Here is a 19,135-nt window from a genome sequence, read left to right as displayed (position 1 = left end):
TTCAGGGAGATTGTGAAGTAATGCAGTCCAGATTTCCAGCTAATAACATTATGGTAATCTCCATAACTAGCTCGGTCTGTTCCACTTGCCAAAGACATGAAGTAGATTCCACCAAGGACTTTAGATGATTGTATTTATTTAAGTGTTTCTTTCCAAGTCATACAGCTTATTATCTCATTTTGAGATTATTCAAAGTTGCATCTGCCCTTTACTGAAGCTGAAGTGTTCTTTTCCTTTTGAATTTGAAATTAACTAAACAAAATTTGTTTTGTAGTCTATTGAACTAGCATGAACTGGTTCTTTCCTTCTAAATTTTTTAATCACCTAAAATTGCTCTATACCCCCGTTGTATGCTCTGTTAAGGGGTTGAAGGTGACAAGGTTTTTGTGGCAGTGAGGAGGCTACAAGAGGTTCTCAAGCGGTGCCCCCATGTACTACAAAGCCAGATCCAGACAGCTAAAGAATGGAGTCAGTGCTGGCCAAGCGTGAACCTCTCAGTGACACTGGTCAAGCCCTCATGAAAACGTATTTAAGAAAAGGCAAAAAACCACAGCACAGGAAGTGTGGGACAAAGCAAAACGTGTCTTCAGTTTCTTGATCACTGTCCATTCATCATCTCGCTGGCACCAAATGGGAAGAAAATTCCCCTAGATGAAATAACCCCAAAAACCCAACTCTCAAGAGAAAGATTGAAGGAATGCAGTTTTTTCTCCATGGAGAACCAGAGGCATGTGGAGGAACCTCACCATGGTATTTAATTAAGGGAATGGCATTTAGCAAGAAGACTGAGACTTTCTCAGCACAATCATAAAATTCTAGGATTACAGAAGATGCTGAGTTGGAAATGACCCATCAGGAGCGTCAGGTCCAACTCCTGATCTTGCATAGGAAACGCCAAGATTCCCACCAAGGACTCGCAAGTGTTGTCCAAACACTTCTTGAGCTCTCTCAGGTTTGGTGCAGAGACCACTTCCCTGGGGAGCCTGTTCCAGTGTTTAACCACCAAATACCCTCTGGGTGAAGAACCTTTTCCTGATATCCAACCTCAGCCTCCCTCAACTCAGCTCCACCCACTTCCTCAAGTCTTGTTACTGGTCATGAGCATGAAAAGTTTGGTTCTTGCCCCTGTACTGCCCAGCCTCAGGAGGATGTCAAAGATCATAGTCATGCCTGACCTCAGTCTCATCTTCTCCTGGTTGAATGGGCTTAGTGGCCTCAGCCACTCCTCATGGAGATCCTCCAGACCCTTTCCCATCCTCGTGGCCTCCTTTGGGCATTCTGTAGTAGCCTATAGCCATTTTTTATATTCTGGTTGCCAAAAGGAGCCATGTGGAGGTGGTGCCCGTGGAGGTAACACACACAGAAGGATGTGGACCTGGAGATGGTTTGGTTCTGGCAACTGAGACTAATGCTTGGGCAGCAGGTCTCACGAGGAGCAGATGAAGCCTTGGCTTTGGGACAGAGCAAGGTGTGTTGGCATCCTGTGACATGGACAAAGGCTCTGTCACTGCCTTGATATCCAGGCAGGAGGAGCACGTGTGGAATGTCGCATGCATCAGAGAGACCTGTGAACACGAGCTGGTATTTCGAGCCCAGCAATGCCTTCAGAAGTTCATTTTCTGCACCCAAGAGAACATGGATACCCAGGGAATGATAGTTGGTGCATTGACCTGTGGCCGAAGGCCAAGGATTAACCAGAAATTTCAAGTACATGTGAAAACATTCCTACATGTTGGCATTAGGAGTGCAACCACAAGTCATTTACAAAGGGAAGATGGACACATGGAACAAAGCATTAGATCCTTTTGGAGGTATTGGGATCACAGTGATGGAGACTCCACTGCCCAGACTGAGTGCGTTACCAGTTCTTCCTTGTGAATCCCCTCAGCCCTGCGGGTCTGAGCAGCAGCAGGGCCATGCCAAGTGCTGCGGGCCTGTGTGAGGTTTGGATCTCATCTCCTTGCTCCCAGGTGTGCTGGCCACAGACCCTAGGCCAGGCAATGAAGGAAGGATAGGAGGAGATGAGTTGTGGGCTGTCCCCAGTTGTTGTTTCCCATTGCCACTCCTTTGGAGCCAAAGTCTCCATGATGGCCTTTGGCTGCTGAGTAGCCAGGGATGTTCTTCATCAGCTCCAAGGGAAAAGGGCGCAAAGTAAAGTCCGCTGCAATGAGCCCCACACTTTGTTGTCTCCACCTTTTTCCTGAGCAGACTGGAGGATTTGACCCAGAACAATAGAAGACTCAGAGGTCAAGGCTTGAATGCAACACAATTTTAATAAGTTTGAAGAAGAAATGGAGAAAGCTCACAGAGAGCACCAGGAGCAGGTAGTAAGATAGAGCTCCCACGTGCTTTTCTTTGCACTACTCTGCAGAGGAAGGGAGGACAACAAGTCCATATTAGCCTTGGGGAGAGAGGGACAGAAAAGGAAAGGCAAATGGAACAAGGAAACGATGGTCCAAAGCTCTAAATACAACTTTCTGAAGCTCTATCTCCTGCCCAAAACCAGGCTTTGAAGTCTTGGACCTTCTTCCTGAAAGGCATTGCCAGCAGATTTAGCAGGGACGGCATCTGCTGCCACCATAGCAGTTGGTGATGCAGGAGATGTCAAAGCCCCCAGAGCTGATGGGCACTCCGCCACAGCTGAGGATGTTGCCAACAGCGGCAGAGGTAGAAGATCCCACGGCGGTGTTCTGTGGGTAGGAGCTGAGGATGGGGCCGGGCAGGGTCACCAGCACAGCAGGAGGCTCAATGACAACGTGGGAGCTCTGGCACTGCCTGACACAGCACTCATTGCAGCTGTTGGCCAGCGGGCAGGGGCCGCAGGGCTGGCAGCAAGGGTCGCAGGGCTGGCAGCAGGACATGGCTTGGGGTTACAGGTGCACCTGGCACAGAGGGCAGGGAGAAGCACAAAGTGAGGACACATGAGAAGCAGCACTGCACCCAAACACCCTGCAGCCCAGGCACCTCCTGGCCCCCATTGCGCTGCCCAGCTCAAAGCCCAGGAGCCACCTCAGCCAAGTTCCATCCTCTCACTTTTGGCACAAGACCTTCTCTCCCCTGCCCTCTCCCAGCAGAAGCAGGTCCCAGCCCTGCGCTATGACATCCCCTGAGCCGCCTCAGCTAATTCCCAGCCTTACTCGACCCGCAAAAGACCTACTCTCCCATGCCCTCTCCTAAGAGAAGAAAATCCCAGCCCTGAGCTCTTTTAGCTTGTCTCAGCTGAGACCTCCAGCCAGGCAAGGGCTGCTCTTGGAGCAACAGCAGGAGGAGAAGAAGAGGCTTCCCACTCACCTGGTTCCTGAGGAAGAGGAGGAGGTGAGAGAAGTGGATGAGAGAGCAGAGACTTGGGCTGCCTTTTATAGCAGTCCTGCCCTGCCTCAGGCCCAGAAGCACTTAGTGGAAGTCATAATTTTCTGACCAGCTCATGTCAAACGTGCCCCATCCCAGTTAATGGTAGGGGCTGTGTCCTGATTTCCTGTACTGCTGCCTTTTCATTTCCTGCCTAATTCTCTTTGCTTTCCTACATGAATAGTCATTTCTCTAAGTGCTGGGATGGGAGACTCAAGGATTTCCTGGGCAACACCAATGCTGAGTGCATTTGGAATGCTCAGACCATCAGCTGGCAGCATCCTCTGTGGACAAAGTGTTCAACCTGTGTCATTCCTGTGCGCTTGTTTTTGTCCATGTTGTCAGGAAATGGGCATCAGTCTCGTGTTTCTTGCCCACATGCCCAAGGTCTGCCACGTGAGGGGTCATGACACATCATTTTCTGTTGCTTTTCCCATCTCTTCATGATGGTCGCTTGCTGTTGCACACGGCTCTGCATCTGCTGGGAGGGATGGTCCCTGTTGCTGCTCTAACAGTGCTCAGAGAAGAATTGTGTTGGCCTCACTTGGCTCATCAGCTTTCTGTGCAATCTCTGGGAGTCCTCTGGGAATGCAGTAGTTGTCTGGGGCCTGATCCTTGTCCAGGAGACCGGAGTCATTTTAAGGAGCGGGACATGATAAAATTTGTGCTCGCGTGCATACCTGGGACCTTACAGGGATTTTGCAGAAAGCTGGGGTAGCTCTCCTGTCTGTGATGTGCAGTGGTTGTGTAGAACAGAAGGCAAAATTGCAACCCTGAACTCCATAAATGTTGGTTTTCATCGCCTTTGGGACCTGCCAGGAAGAATCCATCGGAAAAGTGCCCTGAGGGGTGCAAAGAGGTTCAGGGAGATTGTGAAGTAATGCAGTCCAGATTTCCAGCTAATAACATTATGGTAATCTCCATAACTAGCTCGGTCTGTTCCACTTGCCAAAGACATGAAGTAGATTCCACCAAGGACTTTAGATGATTGTATTTATTTAAGTGTTTCTTTCCAAGTCATACAGCTTATTATCTCATTTTGAGATTATTCAAAGTTGCATCTGCCCTTTACTGAAGCTGAAGTGTTCTTTTCCTTTTGAATTTGAAATTAACTAAACAAAATTTGTTTTGTAGTCTATTGAACTAGCATGAACTGGTTCTTTCCTTCTAAATTTTTTAATCACCTAAAATTGCTCTATACCCCCGTTGTATGCTCTGTTAAGGGGTTGAAGGTGACAAGGTTTTTGTGGCAGTGAGGAGGCTACAAGAGGTTCTCAAGCGGTGCCCCCATGTACTACAAAGCCAGATCCAGACAGCTAAAGAATGGAGTCAGTGCTGGCCAAGCGTGAACCTCTCAGTGACACTGGTCAAGCCCTCATGAAAACGTATTTAAGAAAAGGCAAAAAACCACAGCACAGGAAGTGTGGGACAAAGCAAAACGTGTCTTCAGTTTCTTGATCACTGTCCATTCATCATCTCGCTGGCACCAAATGGGAAGAAAATTCCCCTAGATGAAATAACCCCAAAAACCCAACTCTCAAGAGAAAGATTGAAGGAATGCAGTTTTTTCTCCATGGAGAACCAGAGGCATGTGGAGGAACCTCACCATGGTATTTAATTAAGGGAATGGCATTTAGCAAGAAGACTGAGACTTTCTCAGCACAATCATAAAATTCTAGGATTACAGAAGATGCTGAGTTGGAAATGACCCATCAGGAGCGTCAGGTCCAACTCCTGATCTTGCATAGGAAACGCCAAGATTCCCACCAAGGACTCGCAAGTGTTGTCCAAACACTTCTTGAGCTCTCTCAGGTTTGGTGCAGAGACCACTTCCCTGGGGAGCCTGTTCCAGTGTTTAACCACCAAATACCCTCTGGGTGAAGAACCTTTTCCTGATATCCAACCTCAGCCTCCCTCAACTCAGCTCCACCCACTTCCTCAAGTCTTGTTACTGGTCATGAGCATGAAAAGTTTGGTTCTTGCCCCTGTACTGCCCAGCCTCAGGAGGATGTCAAAGATCATAGTCATGCCTGACCTCAGTCTCATCTTCTCCTGGTTGAATGGGCTTAGTGGCCTCAGCCACTCCTCATGGAGATCCTCCAGACCCTTTCCCATCCTCGTGGCCTCCTTTGGGCATTCTGTAGTAGCCTATAGCCATTTTTTATATTCTGGTTGCCAAAAGGAGCCATGTGGAGGTGGTGCCCGTGGAGGTAACACACACAGAAGGATGTGGACCTGGAGATGGTTTGGTTCTGGCAACTGAGACTAATGCTTGGGCAGCAGGTCTCACGAGGAGCAGATGAAGCCTTGGCTTTGGGACAGAGCAAGGTGTGTTGGCATCCTGTGACATGGACAAAGGCTCTGTCACTGCCTTGATATCCAGGCAGGAGGAGCACGTGTGGAATGTCGCATGCATCAGAGAGACCTGTGAACACGAGCTGGTATTTCGAGCCCAGCAATGCCTTCAGAAGTTCATTTTCTGCACCCAAGAGAACATGGATACCCAGGGAATGATAGTTGGTGCATTGACCTGTGGCCGAAGGCCAAGGATTAACCAGAAATTTCAAGTACATGTGAAAACATTCCTACATGTTGGCATTAGGAGTGCAACCACAAGTCATTTACAAAGGGAAGATGGACACATGGAACAAAGCATTAGATCCTTTTGGAGGTATTGGGATCACAGTGATGGAGACTCCACTGCCCAGACTGAGTGCGTTACCAGTTCTTCCTTGTGAATCCCCTCAGCCCTGCGGGTCTGAGCAGCAGCAGGGCCATGCCAAGTGCTGCGGGCCTGTGTGAGGTTTGGATCTCATCTCCTTGCTCCCAGGTGTGCTGGCCACAGACCCTAGGCCAGGCAATGAAGGAAGGATAGGAGGAGATGAGTTGTGGGCTGTCCCCAGTTGTTGTTTCCCATTGCCACTCCTTTGGAGCCAAAGTCTCCATGATGGCCTTTGGCTGCTGAGTAGCCAGGGATGTTCTTCATCAGCTCCAAGGGAAAAGGGCGCAAAGTAAAGTCCGCTGCAATGAGCCCCACACTTTGTTGTCTCCACCTTTTTCCTGAGCAGACTGGAGGATTTGACCCAGAACAATAGAAGACTCAGAGGTCAAGGCTTGAATGCAACACAATTTTAATAAGTTTGAAGAAGAAATGGAGAAAGCTCACAGAGAGCACCAGGAGCAGGTAGTAAGATAGAGCTCCCACGTGCTTTTCTTTGCACTACTCTGCAGAGGAAGGGAGGACAACAAGTCCATATTAGCCTTGGGGAGAGAGGGACAGAAAAGGAAAGGCAAATGGAACAAGGAAACGATGGTCCAAAGCTCTAAATACAACTTTCTGAAGCTCTATCTCCTGCCCAAAACCAGGCTTTGAAGTCTTGGACCTTCTTCCTGAAAGGCATTGCCAGCAGATTTAGCAGGGACGGCATCTGCTGCCACCATAGCAGTTGGTGATGCAGGAGATGTCAAAGCCCCCAGAGCTGATGGGCACTCCGCCACAGCTGAGGATGTTGCCAACAGCGGCAGAGGTAGAAGATCCCACGGCGGTGTTCTGTGGGTAGGAGCTGAGGATGGGGCCGGGCAGGGTCACCAGCACAGCAGGAGGCTCAATGACAACGTGGGAGCTCTGGCACTGCCTGACACAGCACTCATTGCAGCTGTTGGCCAGCGGGCAGGGGCCGCAGGGCTGGCAGCAAGGGTCGCAGGGCTGGCAGCAGGACATGGCTTGGGGTTACAGGTGCACCTGGCACAGAGGGCAGGGAGAAGCACAAAGTGAGGACACATGAGAAGCAGCACTGCACCCAAACACCCTGCAGCCCAGGCACCTCCTGGCCCCCATTGCGCTGCCCAGCTCAAAGCCCAGGAGCCACCTCAGCCAAGTTCCATCCTCTCACTTTTGGCACAAGACCTTCTCTCCCCTGCCCTCTCCCAGCAGAAGCAGGTCCCAGCCCTGCGCTATGACATCCCCTGAGCCGCCTCAGCTAATTCCCAGCCTTACTCGACCCGCAAAAGACCTACTCTCCCATGCCCTCTCCTAAGAGAAGAAAATCCCAGCCCTGAGCTCTTTTAGCTTGTCTCAGCTGAGACCTCCAGCCAGGCAAGGGCTGCTCTTGGAGCAACAGCAGGAGGAGAAGAAGAGGCTTCCCACTCACCTGGTTCCTGAGGAAGAGGAGGAGGTGAGAGAAGTGGATGAGAGAGCAGAGACTTGGGCTGCCTTTTATAGCAGTCCTGCCCTGCCTCAGGCCCAGAAGCACTTAGTGGAAGTCATAATTTTCTGACCAGCTCATGTCAAACGTGCCCCATCCCAGTTAATGGTAGGGGCTGTGTCCTGATTTCCTGTACTGCTGCCTTTTCATTTCCTGCCTAATTCTCTTTGCTTTCCTACATGAATAGTCATTTCTCTAAGTGCTGGGATGGGAGACTCAAGGATTTCCTGGGCAACACCAATGCTGAGTGCATTTGGAATGCTCAGACCATCAGCTGGCAGCATCCTCTGTGGACAAAGTGTTCAACCTGTGTCATTCCTGTGCGCTTGTTTTTGTCCATGTTGTCAGGAAATGGGCATCAGTCTTGTGTTTCTTGCCCACATGCCCAAGGTCTGCCATGTGAGGGGTCATGGCACATCATTTTCTGTTGCTTTTCCCATCTCTTCATGATGGTCGCTTGCTGTTGCACATGGCTCTGCATCTGCTGGGAGGGATGGTCCCTGTTGCTGCTCTAATAGTGCTCAGAGAAGAATTGTGTTGGCCTCACTTGGCTCATCAGCTCTCTGTGCAATCTCTAGGGGTCTGGGAATGCAGGAGTTGTCTGGGGCCTGATCCTTGTCCAGGAGACCGGAGTCATTTTAAGGAGCGGGACATGATAAAATTTGTGCTCGCGTGCATACCTGGGACCTTACAGGGATTTTGCAGAAAGCTGGGGTAGCTCTCCTGTCTGTGATGTGCAGTGGTTGTGTAGAACAGAAGGCAAAATTGCAACCCTGAACTCCATAAATGTTGGTTTTCATCGCCTTTGGGACCTGCCAGGAAGAATCCATCGGAAAAGTGCCCTGAGGGGTGCAAATAGGTTCAGGGAGATTGTGAAGTAATGCAGTCCAGATTTCCAGCTAATAACATTATGGTAATCTCCATAACTAGCTCGGTCTGTTCCACTTGCCAAAGACATGAAGTAGATTCCACCAAGGACTTTAGATGGTTGTATTTTTTTTAAGTGTTTCTTTCCAAGTCCTGCAGCATAAAACCTAATTTTGAGATTATTCAAAATTGCATCTGCTCTTTATTGAAGCCGAAGCGTTGTTTTCCTTTTGAATTTGAAATTAACTAAACGAAATTTGTTTTGTACTCTATTGAACTAGCATGAACTGGTTCTTTCCTTCAAAATTTTTTAATCACCTAAAATTGCTCTATACCCCCGTTGTATGCTCTGTTACGGGGTTGAAGGTGACAAGGTTTTTGTAGCAGTGAGGAGGCTACAAGAGGTTCTCAAGCGCTGCCCCCATGTTCTACAAAGACAGATCCAGACAGCTAAAGAATGGAGTCAGTGCTGGCCAAGCCTGAACCTCTCAGTGACGCTGGTCAAGCCCTCATGAAAACGTATTTATGAAAAGGCAAAAACCACAGCACAGGAAGTGTGGGACGAAGCAAAACGTGTCTTCAGTTTCTTGATCACTGTCCATTCATCATCTCACTGGCACCAAATGGGAAGAAAATTCCCCTAGATGAAATAACCCCAAAAACCCAACTCTCAAGAGAAAAATTTAAGGAATGCAGTTTTTTCTCCCTGGAGAACCAGAGGCATGTGGAGGAACCTCACCATGGTATTTAATTAAGGGAACGGCATTTAGCAAGTAGACTGAGGCTTTCTCAGCAAAATCATAAAATTCTAGGATTACAGAAGATGCTGAGTTGGAAATGACCCATCAGGAGCGTCAGGTCCAACTCCTGATCCTGCATAGGAAATGCCAAGATTCCCACCAAGGACCCGCAAGTGTTGTCCAAACACTTCTTGAGCTCTCTCATGTTTGGTGCAGAGACCACTTCCCTGGGGAGCCTGTTCCAGTGTTTAACCACCAAATACCCTCTGGGTGAAGAACCTTTTCCTGATATCCAACCTCAGCCTCCCTCAACTCAGCTCCACCCACTTCCTCAAGTCTTGTTACTGGTCATGAGCATGAAAAGTCTGGTTCTTGCCCCTGTACTGCCCAGCCTCAGGAGGATGTCAAAGATCATAGTCATGCCTGACCTCAGTCTCATCTTCTCCTGGTTGAATGGGCTTAGTGGTCTCAGCCACTCCTCATGGAGATCCTCCAGACCCTTTCCCATCCTTGTGGCCTCCTTTGGGCATTCTGTAGTAGCCTATAGCCATTTTTTATATTCTGGTTGCCAAAAGGAGCCATGTGGAGGTGGTGCCCGTGGGGGTAACACGCACAGAAGGATGTGGACCTGGAGATGGTTTGGTTCTGGCAACAGAGACTAATGCTTGGGCAGCAGGTCTCACGAGGAGCAGATGAAGCCTTGGCTTTGGGACAGAGCAAGGTGTGTTGGCATCCTGTGACATGGACAAAGGCTCTGTCACTGCCTTGATATCCAGGCAGGAGGAGCACGTGTGGAATGTCGCATGCATCAGAGAGACCTGTGAACACGAGCTGGTATTTCGAGCCCAGCAATGCCTTCAGAAGTTCATTTTCTGCACCCAAGAGAACATGGATACCCAGGGAATGATAGTTGGTGCATTGACCTGTGGCTGAAGGCCAAGGATTAACCAGAAATTTCAAGTACATGTGAAAACATTCCTACATGTTGGCATTAGGAATGCAACCACAAGTCATTTACAAAGGGAAGATGGACACATGGAACAAAATATTAGATCCTTTTGGAGGTATGGGGATCACAGTGATGGAGACTCCACTGCCCAGACTGAGTGTGTTACCAATTCTTCCTTGTGAATCCCCTCATTCCTGCGGGTCTGGGCAGCAGCTGAGCCATGCCAAGTGCTGAGGGCCTGTGTGAGGTTTGGATCTCATCTCCTTGTTCCCAGGTGTGCTGGACACAGACCCTAGGCCAGGCAATGAAGGAAGGATAGGAGGAGATGAGTTGTGGGCTGTCCCCAGTTGTTGTTGTTTCCCATTGCCACTCCTTTGGAGCCAAAGTCTCCATGATGGCCTTTGGCTGCTGAGTAGCCAGGGATGTTCTTCATCAGCTCCAAGGGAAAAGGGCGCAAAGTAAAGTCCGCTGCAATGAGCCCCACACTTTGTTGTCTCCACCTTTTTCCTGAGGAGACTGGACAATTTGACCCAGAACAATAGAAGACTCAGATGTCAAGGCTTGAATGCAACACAATTTTAATAAGTTTGAAGAAGAAATGGAGAAAGCTCACAGAGAGCACCAGGAGCACGTAGTAAGATAGAGCTCCCACGTGCTTTTCTTTGCACTGCTCTGCAGAGGAAGGGAGGACAACAAGTCCATATTAGCCTTTGGGAGAGAGGGACAGAAAAGGAAAGTCAAATGGAACAAGGAAACGATGGTCCAAAGCTCTAAATACAACTTTCTGAAGCTCTATCTCCTGCCCAAAACCAGGCTTTGAAGTCTTGGACCTTCTTCCTGAAAGGCATTGCCAGCAGATTTAGCAGGGACGGCATCTGCTGGCACCGTAGCAATTGGTGATGCAGGAGATGTCAAAGCCCCCAGAGCTGATGGGCACTCCACCACAGCTGAGGATGTTGCCAACAGCGGCAGAGGTAGAAGATCCCACAGCGGTGTTCTGTGGGTAGGAGCTGAGGATGGGGCCGGGCAGGGTCACCAGCACAGCAGGAGGCTCAATGACAACGTGGGAGCTCTGGCACTGCCTGACACAGCACTCAGTGCAGCTGCTGGCCAGCGGGCAGGGGCCGCAGGGCTGGCAGCAAGGGTCGCAGGGCTGGCAGCAGGACATGGCTTGGGGTCACAGGTGCACCTGGCACAGAGGGCAGGGAGAAGCACAGCGTGAGGACACATGAGAAGCAGCACTGCACCCAAACACCCTGCAGCCCAGGCACCTCCTGGCCCCCATTGCGCTGCCCAGCTCAAAGCCCAGGAGCCACCTCAGCTAAGTCCCAGCCTTACTCGACACGCAAAGACCTACTCTCCTTTGCCCTCTCTTAATAGAAGAAGCTCCCAGCCCTGAGCTCTTTTCGCCCCTCTCAGCTGAGACCTCCAGCCTGGCAAGTGCTGCTCCAAGAGCAGCAACAGGAGGAGAAGAAGAGGTTTCCCACTCACTTGGTTCCTGTGGAAGAGGAGGAGGTGAGAGAAGTGGATGAGAGAGCAGAGACTTGGGCTGCCTTTTATAACAGTCCTGCCCTGCCTCAGGCCCAGAAGCACTTAATGGAAGTCATAATTTTCTGACCAGCTCATGTCAAACGTGCCCCATCCCAGTTAATGGTAGGGGCTGTGTCCTGATTTCCTGTACTGCTGCCTTTTCATTTCCTGCCTAATTCTCTTTGCTTTCCTACATGAATGGTCATTTCTCTAAGTGCTGGGATGGGAGACTCAAGGATTTCCTGGGCAAAACCAATGCTGAGTGCATTTAGAATGCTCAGACCATCAGGTGGCAGCATCCTCTGTGGACAAAGTGTTCAACCTGTGTCATTCCTGTGGGTTTGTTTTTGTCCAAGCTGTCAACAAATGGACATCACTCTTGTGCTTCACTTCCACATGCCCACGGACTTCCACTTGAGGAGTCATACTGTATCTCTACAGCAGAGTTCTCAGCTTGTTATGTTTCTTGGCCTTATATGAGCGTCCAGATTTTTATTTGACTCCTTGCAAATATCTGTAAGCACATGTGCATCTGCCTGAACTTGGGAACCCTTATCCTGAGAACATGTGCAGGTCATAGCCAGGGGAGTCTCCTGTGATGTGTCATTGAGCACCACAGTGTTGCCTGTTGCACTTCTAGGAGGATCCAATTTACAGCTGAATGGTGAAACCTTTAGCCTTGTACAGAAGTGTCCAGAGGACTGAAACACAGCCTGTGCCTCCTGCACCCTTCTTTTCTTGCTTTATATTCAGGAAGAAAGGTAAATAAATCCTGCTGGCCTCTGCAAGCTGTCATCCCTGAATCAATCCTTTCTGGTGCAGTGTTGCTGGTGACCAAGATAGGACACAGCCTCCTCATGTCAGGGCCAATGCAAGATGCCCTTCACAGCTCAGCAACCTAGTGCTGAGGCAAAGGTTGACGCCTTCCTACAATTAAGTCTTGAACTGAAGGCACCATGTTCATGTGTTGCTTCTCTGTGAGATGTTAGGAGAGTTTCTCTGGAGGAGTCACAGCTTTGAGTCAAACACCTTGGGTTTTCTAGCCCGGTTTTTCTACAGCCCCCTCCAAAAACTGAATCTCATGGCTTAGCAATTGTGCCTTGGGAGCAGAAAAATGTGACTTAGGACAAACTGATCAATTCTTCCTTCATTTTCTTATGCATGTCTTGCAGTATTGAACAGAAAGAAACTGTTGCATACCCACTGCAACTCTCCATTTTGCATGCCACTGTGCTGCTTAAGGGTGGTGGAAATAGAAGAACCAAGAAATAAGGAGAGGAAAAGAAAGAAAAAGAGTTGGAGTAAAGGCAATTTAGTGCTTTTTTTTTTTTTTTTCCTGTTTCTTCAGTAGGATGAATGTTCTCCAAGTCAAGCCTGGTTTTTCCTCTGATGGTTATGGTGAATAATCCCAATGTTTTTACCTTAACTCAACCTTTTTCAAGTTACTTTCCCATGACCCATAAAAGATGGAGACTGAGACAGCAGCTGGGTGTGTCTCAAAACTAGTTGAGGTCTCTGTTGTTTTGTAACAATTCTGGTAATGAGAACTGTCTTTAGTGTTTTCATTTACATAGGATTCTTCCAATTTCTATGTGTGCCAGCAGGAGCAATTCTCTTTCTTCCACTGACCCCTCAAAGCGTGTTGGAACTCAAAATGTCCCTCAGACATTTTTAGAGGTTCCAGGCCTTGGTCAGAAGCATTTTAGACCCTGGCAGGCAGCTGAAAAACAGCTGTGATTTTGAGTTTGAGCCATGGAATGAATTACCAACTTTGGAGTTGGAACAAGCAGTCACAAAAGGTTAGATAGTATAGTAAAAGTAGTTACAAAGTAGAGGGGAATTTTTTTTAGTATTGTACAGGGGGGTTTTTACTTTGTACATGGGGGTCAGAAGTTCTAAGATGGAGGAAAGTGGGCTGATCCTGTTCTTCCTCCTTCTTCTTCCTTGCCTCCATGTTCTTGGTGATGTTGGCACTCACAGATTGGTTTAGAGTAGAAACACACTTTGTAATATAGGTAATAGGTATTGGGGGAAAACTATAAATATGTAATACGTAATATATCATATAAAAGATAGCAGCAGCCCTGGGTGGGGGGGGGGAGACGAAGAAGACAGCAGACAGAGAGGATGTCAGGGTGTGTGTGTGTCTCTACCCAGGCCGCTGACCAAGCAGCCGCAGCCCGAGAACATAATCTGTTAGATAACTAGCAATAAATTGTCTTGAGATGGAACAACAAGAGACTGCAGAGTTTTTCTTTGGAAGCAGGGGTTGGAGGAGGAATTTCACCACCATATGAGACCCCAGAGTAAGGCTGGGGTTCTCACAAAAGGGCAGTGGGCAATGTTGTCATTTGACTTCTGTGCTTGTGGTGCACCTTTTCTTGCAGGACATGTTAAGTGAGGATCCAGCCAGGAAAGGACCACACTGTCCCAGTTTAGAGGCAAGTTTAGGAGAAAAACACTCTGGAATGAGTGTTTGGTCTAAAAAAATATTCCAGCAATCACTTTCCACCAATAAGAAATGAATGCTAGTGAATGAAATTGAAGAAAACCCCAACCATTTATTGTCAGAGTGCCCATACAGCATGGGAAATGGTGAATAAATGTTAGATATTGAGCTGTCAGACCTTGTTCCCTTCCTCCCCCCTGCAACCAGAACAAAAACCCAAAATGCCAGGGAAAGGAAAAAAAAAAACCACAATGGTCTGTCATGTGGTGGGGAGAAAGATGGTGCTGGCTCCTGTGCCAGGGGCAAAAAATTCCAAAAAAATTTCATGCAGCTTCTTGGGAAAACAGATGGGAACCTGGTGAACCTCTGGTTTTGGTCCCACGTTCACAGCAAATAAAGCAGGTGGGCTTTGTGTGCTTTGTCTCTCCAGCTCAGCTTTCTCCAAAGTCCAGGGCCGAAACAGAGCGGCCCCTCACATTTCCCACCAGTCCTGCTCAGCTCCTGCCCTGCCACTCATTCTCCCTGATCTTGGACCAAAAGCAAACCATGCGTTCACTTCCAAAAAGATGCTGAAGGATTGCTGCAGTAGCTTCTCTAAGGCCAGGAAGGAAAAAAAACCTCACCTAAACTAACAAAAAAGCAAGCTGACCAAGCAAAAAAATCAGACTGCCCAGCAATCCTGATGTTTGGGGAGTGGGCTTGGAAAAAGACACCAAACACCTGTAGGCTCCCCCTCCCCTAGGACGCACCTTCGAGATAAAGCAACTATTTTTTTAGACATGAAGCAGATGATAAGGGAATAGACTAATCATGGTAAAACCACCCCAGGACACACAAAGAGCCAGAACCTGGAATGCAGTAGATTTTAGTGAGTCTAAAGAGAAAAATAAATTTTGGAGAGGAGGCAAGATTAAAAAAACTCAGCATGGACGCCTGAAGGTCAGTCCCCAACAGAGACAGAAGTGAGGGAAGTCTGCCCTAGGCAAGTATTAATTAGGATCAAGGTTAACGGATGCAGGGGAAAAAAAAGGGAAAGGTAGGAAAGGAGAAATCAGAGGAAAGGAATGAGAGATGACACCCTTTGAAGCAGAAGAGACACAAGTTTAGCCCTTCTGAAAGCCACAGCCAGAATATCCTTATGTGTAGTCTGGAACCATCTTCTGAGCTCCTTGTCTGCCTTTTCACTGGAGTCCTTAGCAAGCTGGGCATCTCCTGCTTCAATTGCAGCAGTTGGTAATGCAGGAGATGTCAAAGCCCTCAAAGATGATGGATACTCCATCAGAGCTGAGGATGCTGACAACAGCAGTAGAGGTGGAGGATCCCACCAGTACCAGACACCCACACACACTCAGGCCCATGTTTCTTCTCTGCAGGAGCCTGGAGAGGGCCACGGCATCCAAACCTCACAAGGAAAATCCCAAACCCAGGCCATGTCATTGTGGCCACCTCCAGGAAGCCTTGGGGCACTCGGCTGTTTCCCAGGCTCTGAGTTCGTGCTTCATGGGGAGGCTTGGAGGTGACAGTGTTCTGGTGGCTCTGTGGGGATGAGGTGTCCAGTGGCCACAGTGGCCTTTGTCCTGAGCCAGGAGCTGTGGGAAAATGATGTTGTCAAAGAGAATGAGGCATGTGAAGAAAAACCGTGTCTGGGAGAACTTCTCCTCTCCTGCATCCAGAAGGGGTAACAGTGGCAGACTCCAACAATGTGGGAGGATGGTTTTCTTTCTGTCCTCATGCTTCTTTGACCCTGTGAAACCCCTCAGCCCTTCCGGTCTGGTTGAAAGTTGAGCAGAAAGCTAATGTGAGGGAGGTGTTTGAATAGAGGAGGCTGTGGACTATCCCCAGGAATGCTGTTTCCCCTTCCCACTCCTATGACCTTTGACATCATCTTCTCATGATGATCACTGTTTTGGGGAAGCCTGGGATTTGTTTGGGACATGCAAGAGAAAAGGCACAAAAAACAGCCACCACAAATTGTCCAACCTTGTCTTCCTGCACCTTTTGCCCTGAGCTGACTGGAAGAGTTCCCACACAAGGAAGGAGAAAGCAGAAGACCAGGTTTGGATGCAAAACAACTTTATTGAGTCTAAGGAAGAGAGGAGGAAGCTGAAAAATGAAACCAGGAGCAGCCAGCGGGGTGCAGTGGGAATGTCCATTTGCCTGGTCTGCAGAGGGACAGAGGGAGGCAAACATGTTCCACTGGGCTGGCATTGGGTGGTGCGGAAAGCAAGAAAAGAGAGTGGAAGAAAAAAGCAGTAAAGCAAGGGCACAAATTCATTATTCCAAAGATCCATCTTCAGTGCACCTCCATATACTCAGGCTGTGGAGGTTCTTGCCCAAGGATGTTGGCTACAGCTCTAGCAGGGGGGACAGCATCTGCTGCCATAGCAGTTGGTGATGCAGGAGATGTCAAAGCCCCCAGAGCTGATGGGCACTCCACCACAGCTGAGGATGTTGCCAACAGCAGCAGAGGTAGAAGATCCCACAGCGGTGTTCTGTGGGTAGGAGCTGAGGATGGGTCCGGGCAGGGTCACCAGCACAGCAGGCGGCTGAATGACAAAGTTGGAGCTCTGGCACTGCCTGACACAGCACTCATTGCAGCTGCTGGCCAGTGGGCAGGGGCCGCAGGGCTGGCAGCAAGGGTCGCAGGGCTGGCAGCAGGACATGGCTCGAGGTCACAGGTGCACCTGGCACAGAGGGCAGGGAGAAGCACCGCGTGAGGACACATGAGAAGCAGCACTGCACCCAAACACCCTGCAGCCCAGGCACCTCCTGGCCCACATTGCACTGCCCAGCTCAAAGCCCAGGAGTCACCTCAGCCAAGTCCCATCCTTTCTCTGTCTGCACAAGACCTTCTCTCCCCTGCCCTCTCCCAATAGAACCAGCTCCCAGCCCTGGGCTCTTATAGCCCCTCTCAGCTGAGACCTCCAGCCAGGTAAGAGCTGCTCTTGAAGCAGCAGGAGGAGGAGGAGGAGGAGAAGAGGCCTCCCACTCACCTGATTCCTGAAGAAGAGGAGGAGGTGAGAGAAGTGGATGAGAGAGCAGAGACTTGGGCTGCCTTTTATAGCAGTCCTGCCCTGCCTCAGGCCCAGAGGCACCTTCGTGGATGTCATAATTTTCTTACCAGCTCATGTCAAATGCAAACTATTCCAGCTAATGGTAGGGTCTGTGTCCTGGTTTCCTGCACTGCAGCCTCTATTTCCTGGCTTCCGCACTGTGCGTTCCTATCTGAAGACTCCTTCTAGGGCCAGGATGAGTGGCCCAAGGATTTCCAGGATATAAAGACGTCAGAGCAGGCAGAATGCTGGGATCATGGTCTGGTGGCATTCCATGCAGGCTCATGACCTGAACCTGTTTAATTCCTGTGGGTTTGTTTGAGGCAAAATACTCAGGGCATCACTCTCATTCTTCCTCTGTAGGTGCCAATCTCTCCCGCATCTCTTTGTGGTATCCCATGAGTTTTCACGTGCAGCCTGTTTTTCAGGCCCATTTTGGGAATGGATAGGGGACATAAGGTATTCTTTATGCTCTTGCCTCCCCTCTAATACAATTCCCTTTGGTCAGGAATGCATGCCGGCTTCTGCAGATCATTCCTGCTCCTGCCCTGGGCTGGATTAGCAGCTTTGTTCTGTGGCCTTTGGCTAGATGGATGGCGCCCAGTAAGCTGCTCTATCAATCCCCTTCCTCCAGGAATCAGAGAAGACAACATAAATCTGAGGACAATTTGAAACTTGATAGAAGGGAGCTTTTAAATCATTTGCAAAAGTGAAAGGTTATGCATGAACAAGTACACTAGGGGGAAAAAAATTTCATAGCCTCCTTCGGTCCGGAAATGATGGCTGTCAATTTCCCACAAAGCAGGGATTCCTCATGTGTTTTGGTTGCTCACAAGGAAAAATTTTGTAACTAAGGCAGCAGAAATGGGCTTTGTGAGAAGAGCCCAGTGTCTCCAGCCATGTCTGACTGAGTCAGCTCCAGCTGTGTCCAAAGGGGACTCAGACCTGCCCCACACTGAGCACATTTGTCACACTGCTGAGGCCTTTGGGAAAGCAGATTTCATTAGAAGTGGTCTGGGCTGGAAGGCAACTTCAAGACCATTTCATTCCTGTCCTCCTTCCCCTAACAGTTGGGCACCCACTAAACCAGCTTGCTCAAAGCAGGGTTGACATCCAGTGTTGAGCATCCAAAGCGTTTCTGGGCAATTTACTACAATGCCACCACCATCTTTGTGAGCTCCAAGGGAAGAACGAACAGACAAAATAGAAGTGAAAAAACTGCACCAAGGAGGTTGCAGGGATGGCAATGCTGGGCTTCCTCCAGCCTTTTGCAAGTGAGCAACGGGGAGAGATGTCACAAAAGAAAGGACAAATCATTGACCATGGTGAGAATGCACAAACAACTTTATTAAGTCAAAAGAAGAAAATATGGAAGGTCAGAGAGGGCATCCGAGGGCAGCAACCAAGGTGCAGCAGCAGGTCTGATGTCCTGGCCTGCCAAGGGAAGGAGGCCAACAGGTCCCACTAGGTTGCCATTTCAATAGTAGTGACAGGAAAAGAAGGGGACAGAAAAATGAGAGGAAAAGAAGAAGGAAACAACAGTTTGCAGCTCTAAATCAAATGTCTTAGGTTCAGACAGCATTCCAGCAGCATGTCCTGAGGTCTTGGAGACTCTTGCTGGAGGATGTTGGCATCAGCATGTTTAGCAGGGACGACAGCATCTGCTGCCACCATAGCAGTTGGTGATGCAGGAGATGTCAAAGCCTCCAGAGCTGATGGGCACTCCCTCGGAGCTGAGGATGCTGCCAACAGCAGCGGAGGTGGAGGATCCCACAGCGGTGTTCTGTGGGGAGGAGCTGAGGATGGGTCCGGGCAGGGTCACCAGCACAGCAGGCGGCTGAATGACAACGTGGGAGCTCTGGCACTGCCTGACACAGCACTCAGTGCAGCTGCTGGCCAGCGGGCAGGGCCCACAGGACTGGCAGCAAGGGTCGCAGGGCTGGCACTGCTGGCACTTCTCAGAGCAGGACATGTCTGGAGCCTGGCGCTGCACC

General features: G+C 49.3%; 4 pseudogenes; all 4 read right to left on the bottom strand.

The window, feature by feature from the left end:
* Positions 1-2,552: 2,552 nt before the first annotated feature.
* On the bottom strand, positions 2,553-3,426 carry LOC144247500 (feather keratin Cos1-2-like; annotated as a pseudogene).
* Positions 3,427-6,760: 3,334 nt separating this feature from the next.
* Positions 6,761-7,634, bottom strand: LOC144247499 (feather keratin Cos1-2-like; annotated as a pseudogene).
* Positions 7,635-10,968: 3,334 nt separating this feature from the next.
* Positions 10,969-11,735, bottom strand: LOC144247498 (feather keratin Cos2-2-like; annotated as a pseudogene).
* A 4,707-nt stretch (positions 11,736-16,442) lies between these two features.
* Positions 16,443-17,217, bottom strand: LOC110473917 (feather keratin Cos1-2-like; annotated as a pseudogene).
* Between the last annotated feature and the right edge of the window lie 1,918 nt (positions 17,218-19,135).

This window comes from Lonchura striata, chromosome 25 (genome assembly GCF_046129695.1).
Source record: "Lonchura striata isolate bLonStr1 chromosome 25, bLonStr1.mat, whole genome shotgun sequence".
Classification (NCBI taxonomy): domain Eukaryota; kingdom Metazoa; phylum Chordata; class Aves; order Passeriformes; family Estrildidae; genus Lonchura; species Lonchura striata.
The sequence above is the reverse complement of the archived record's forward strand: the minus strand, read 5'-3'. Positions and strand labels throughout refer to the sequence as shown.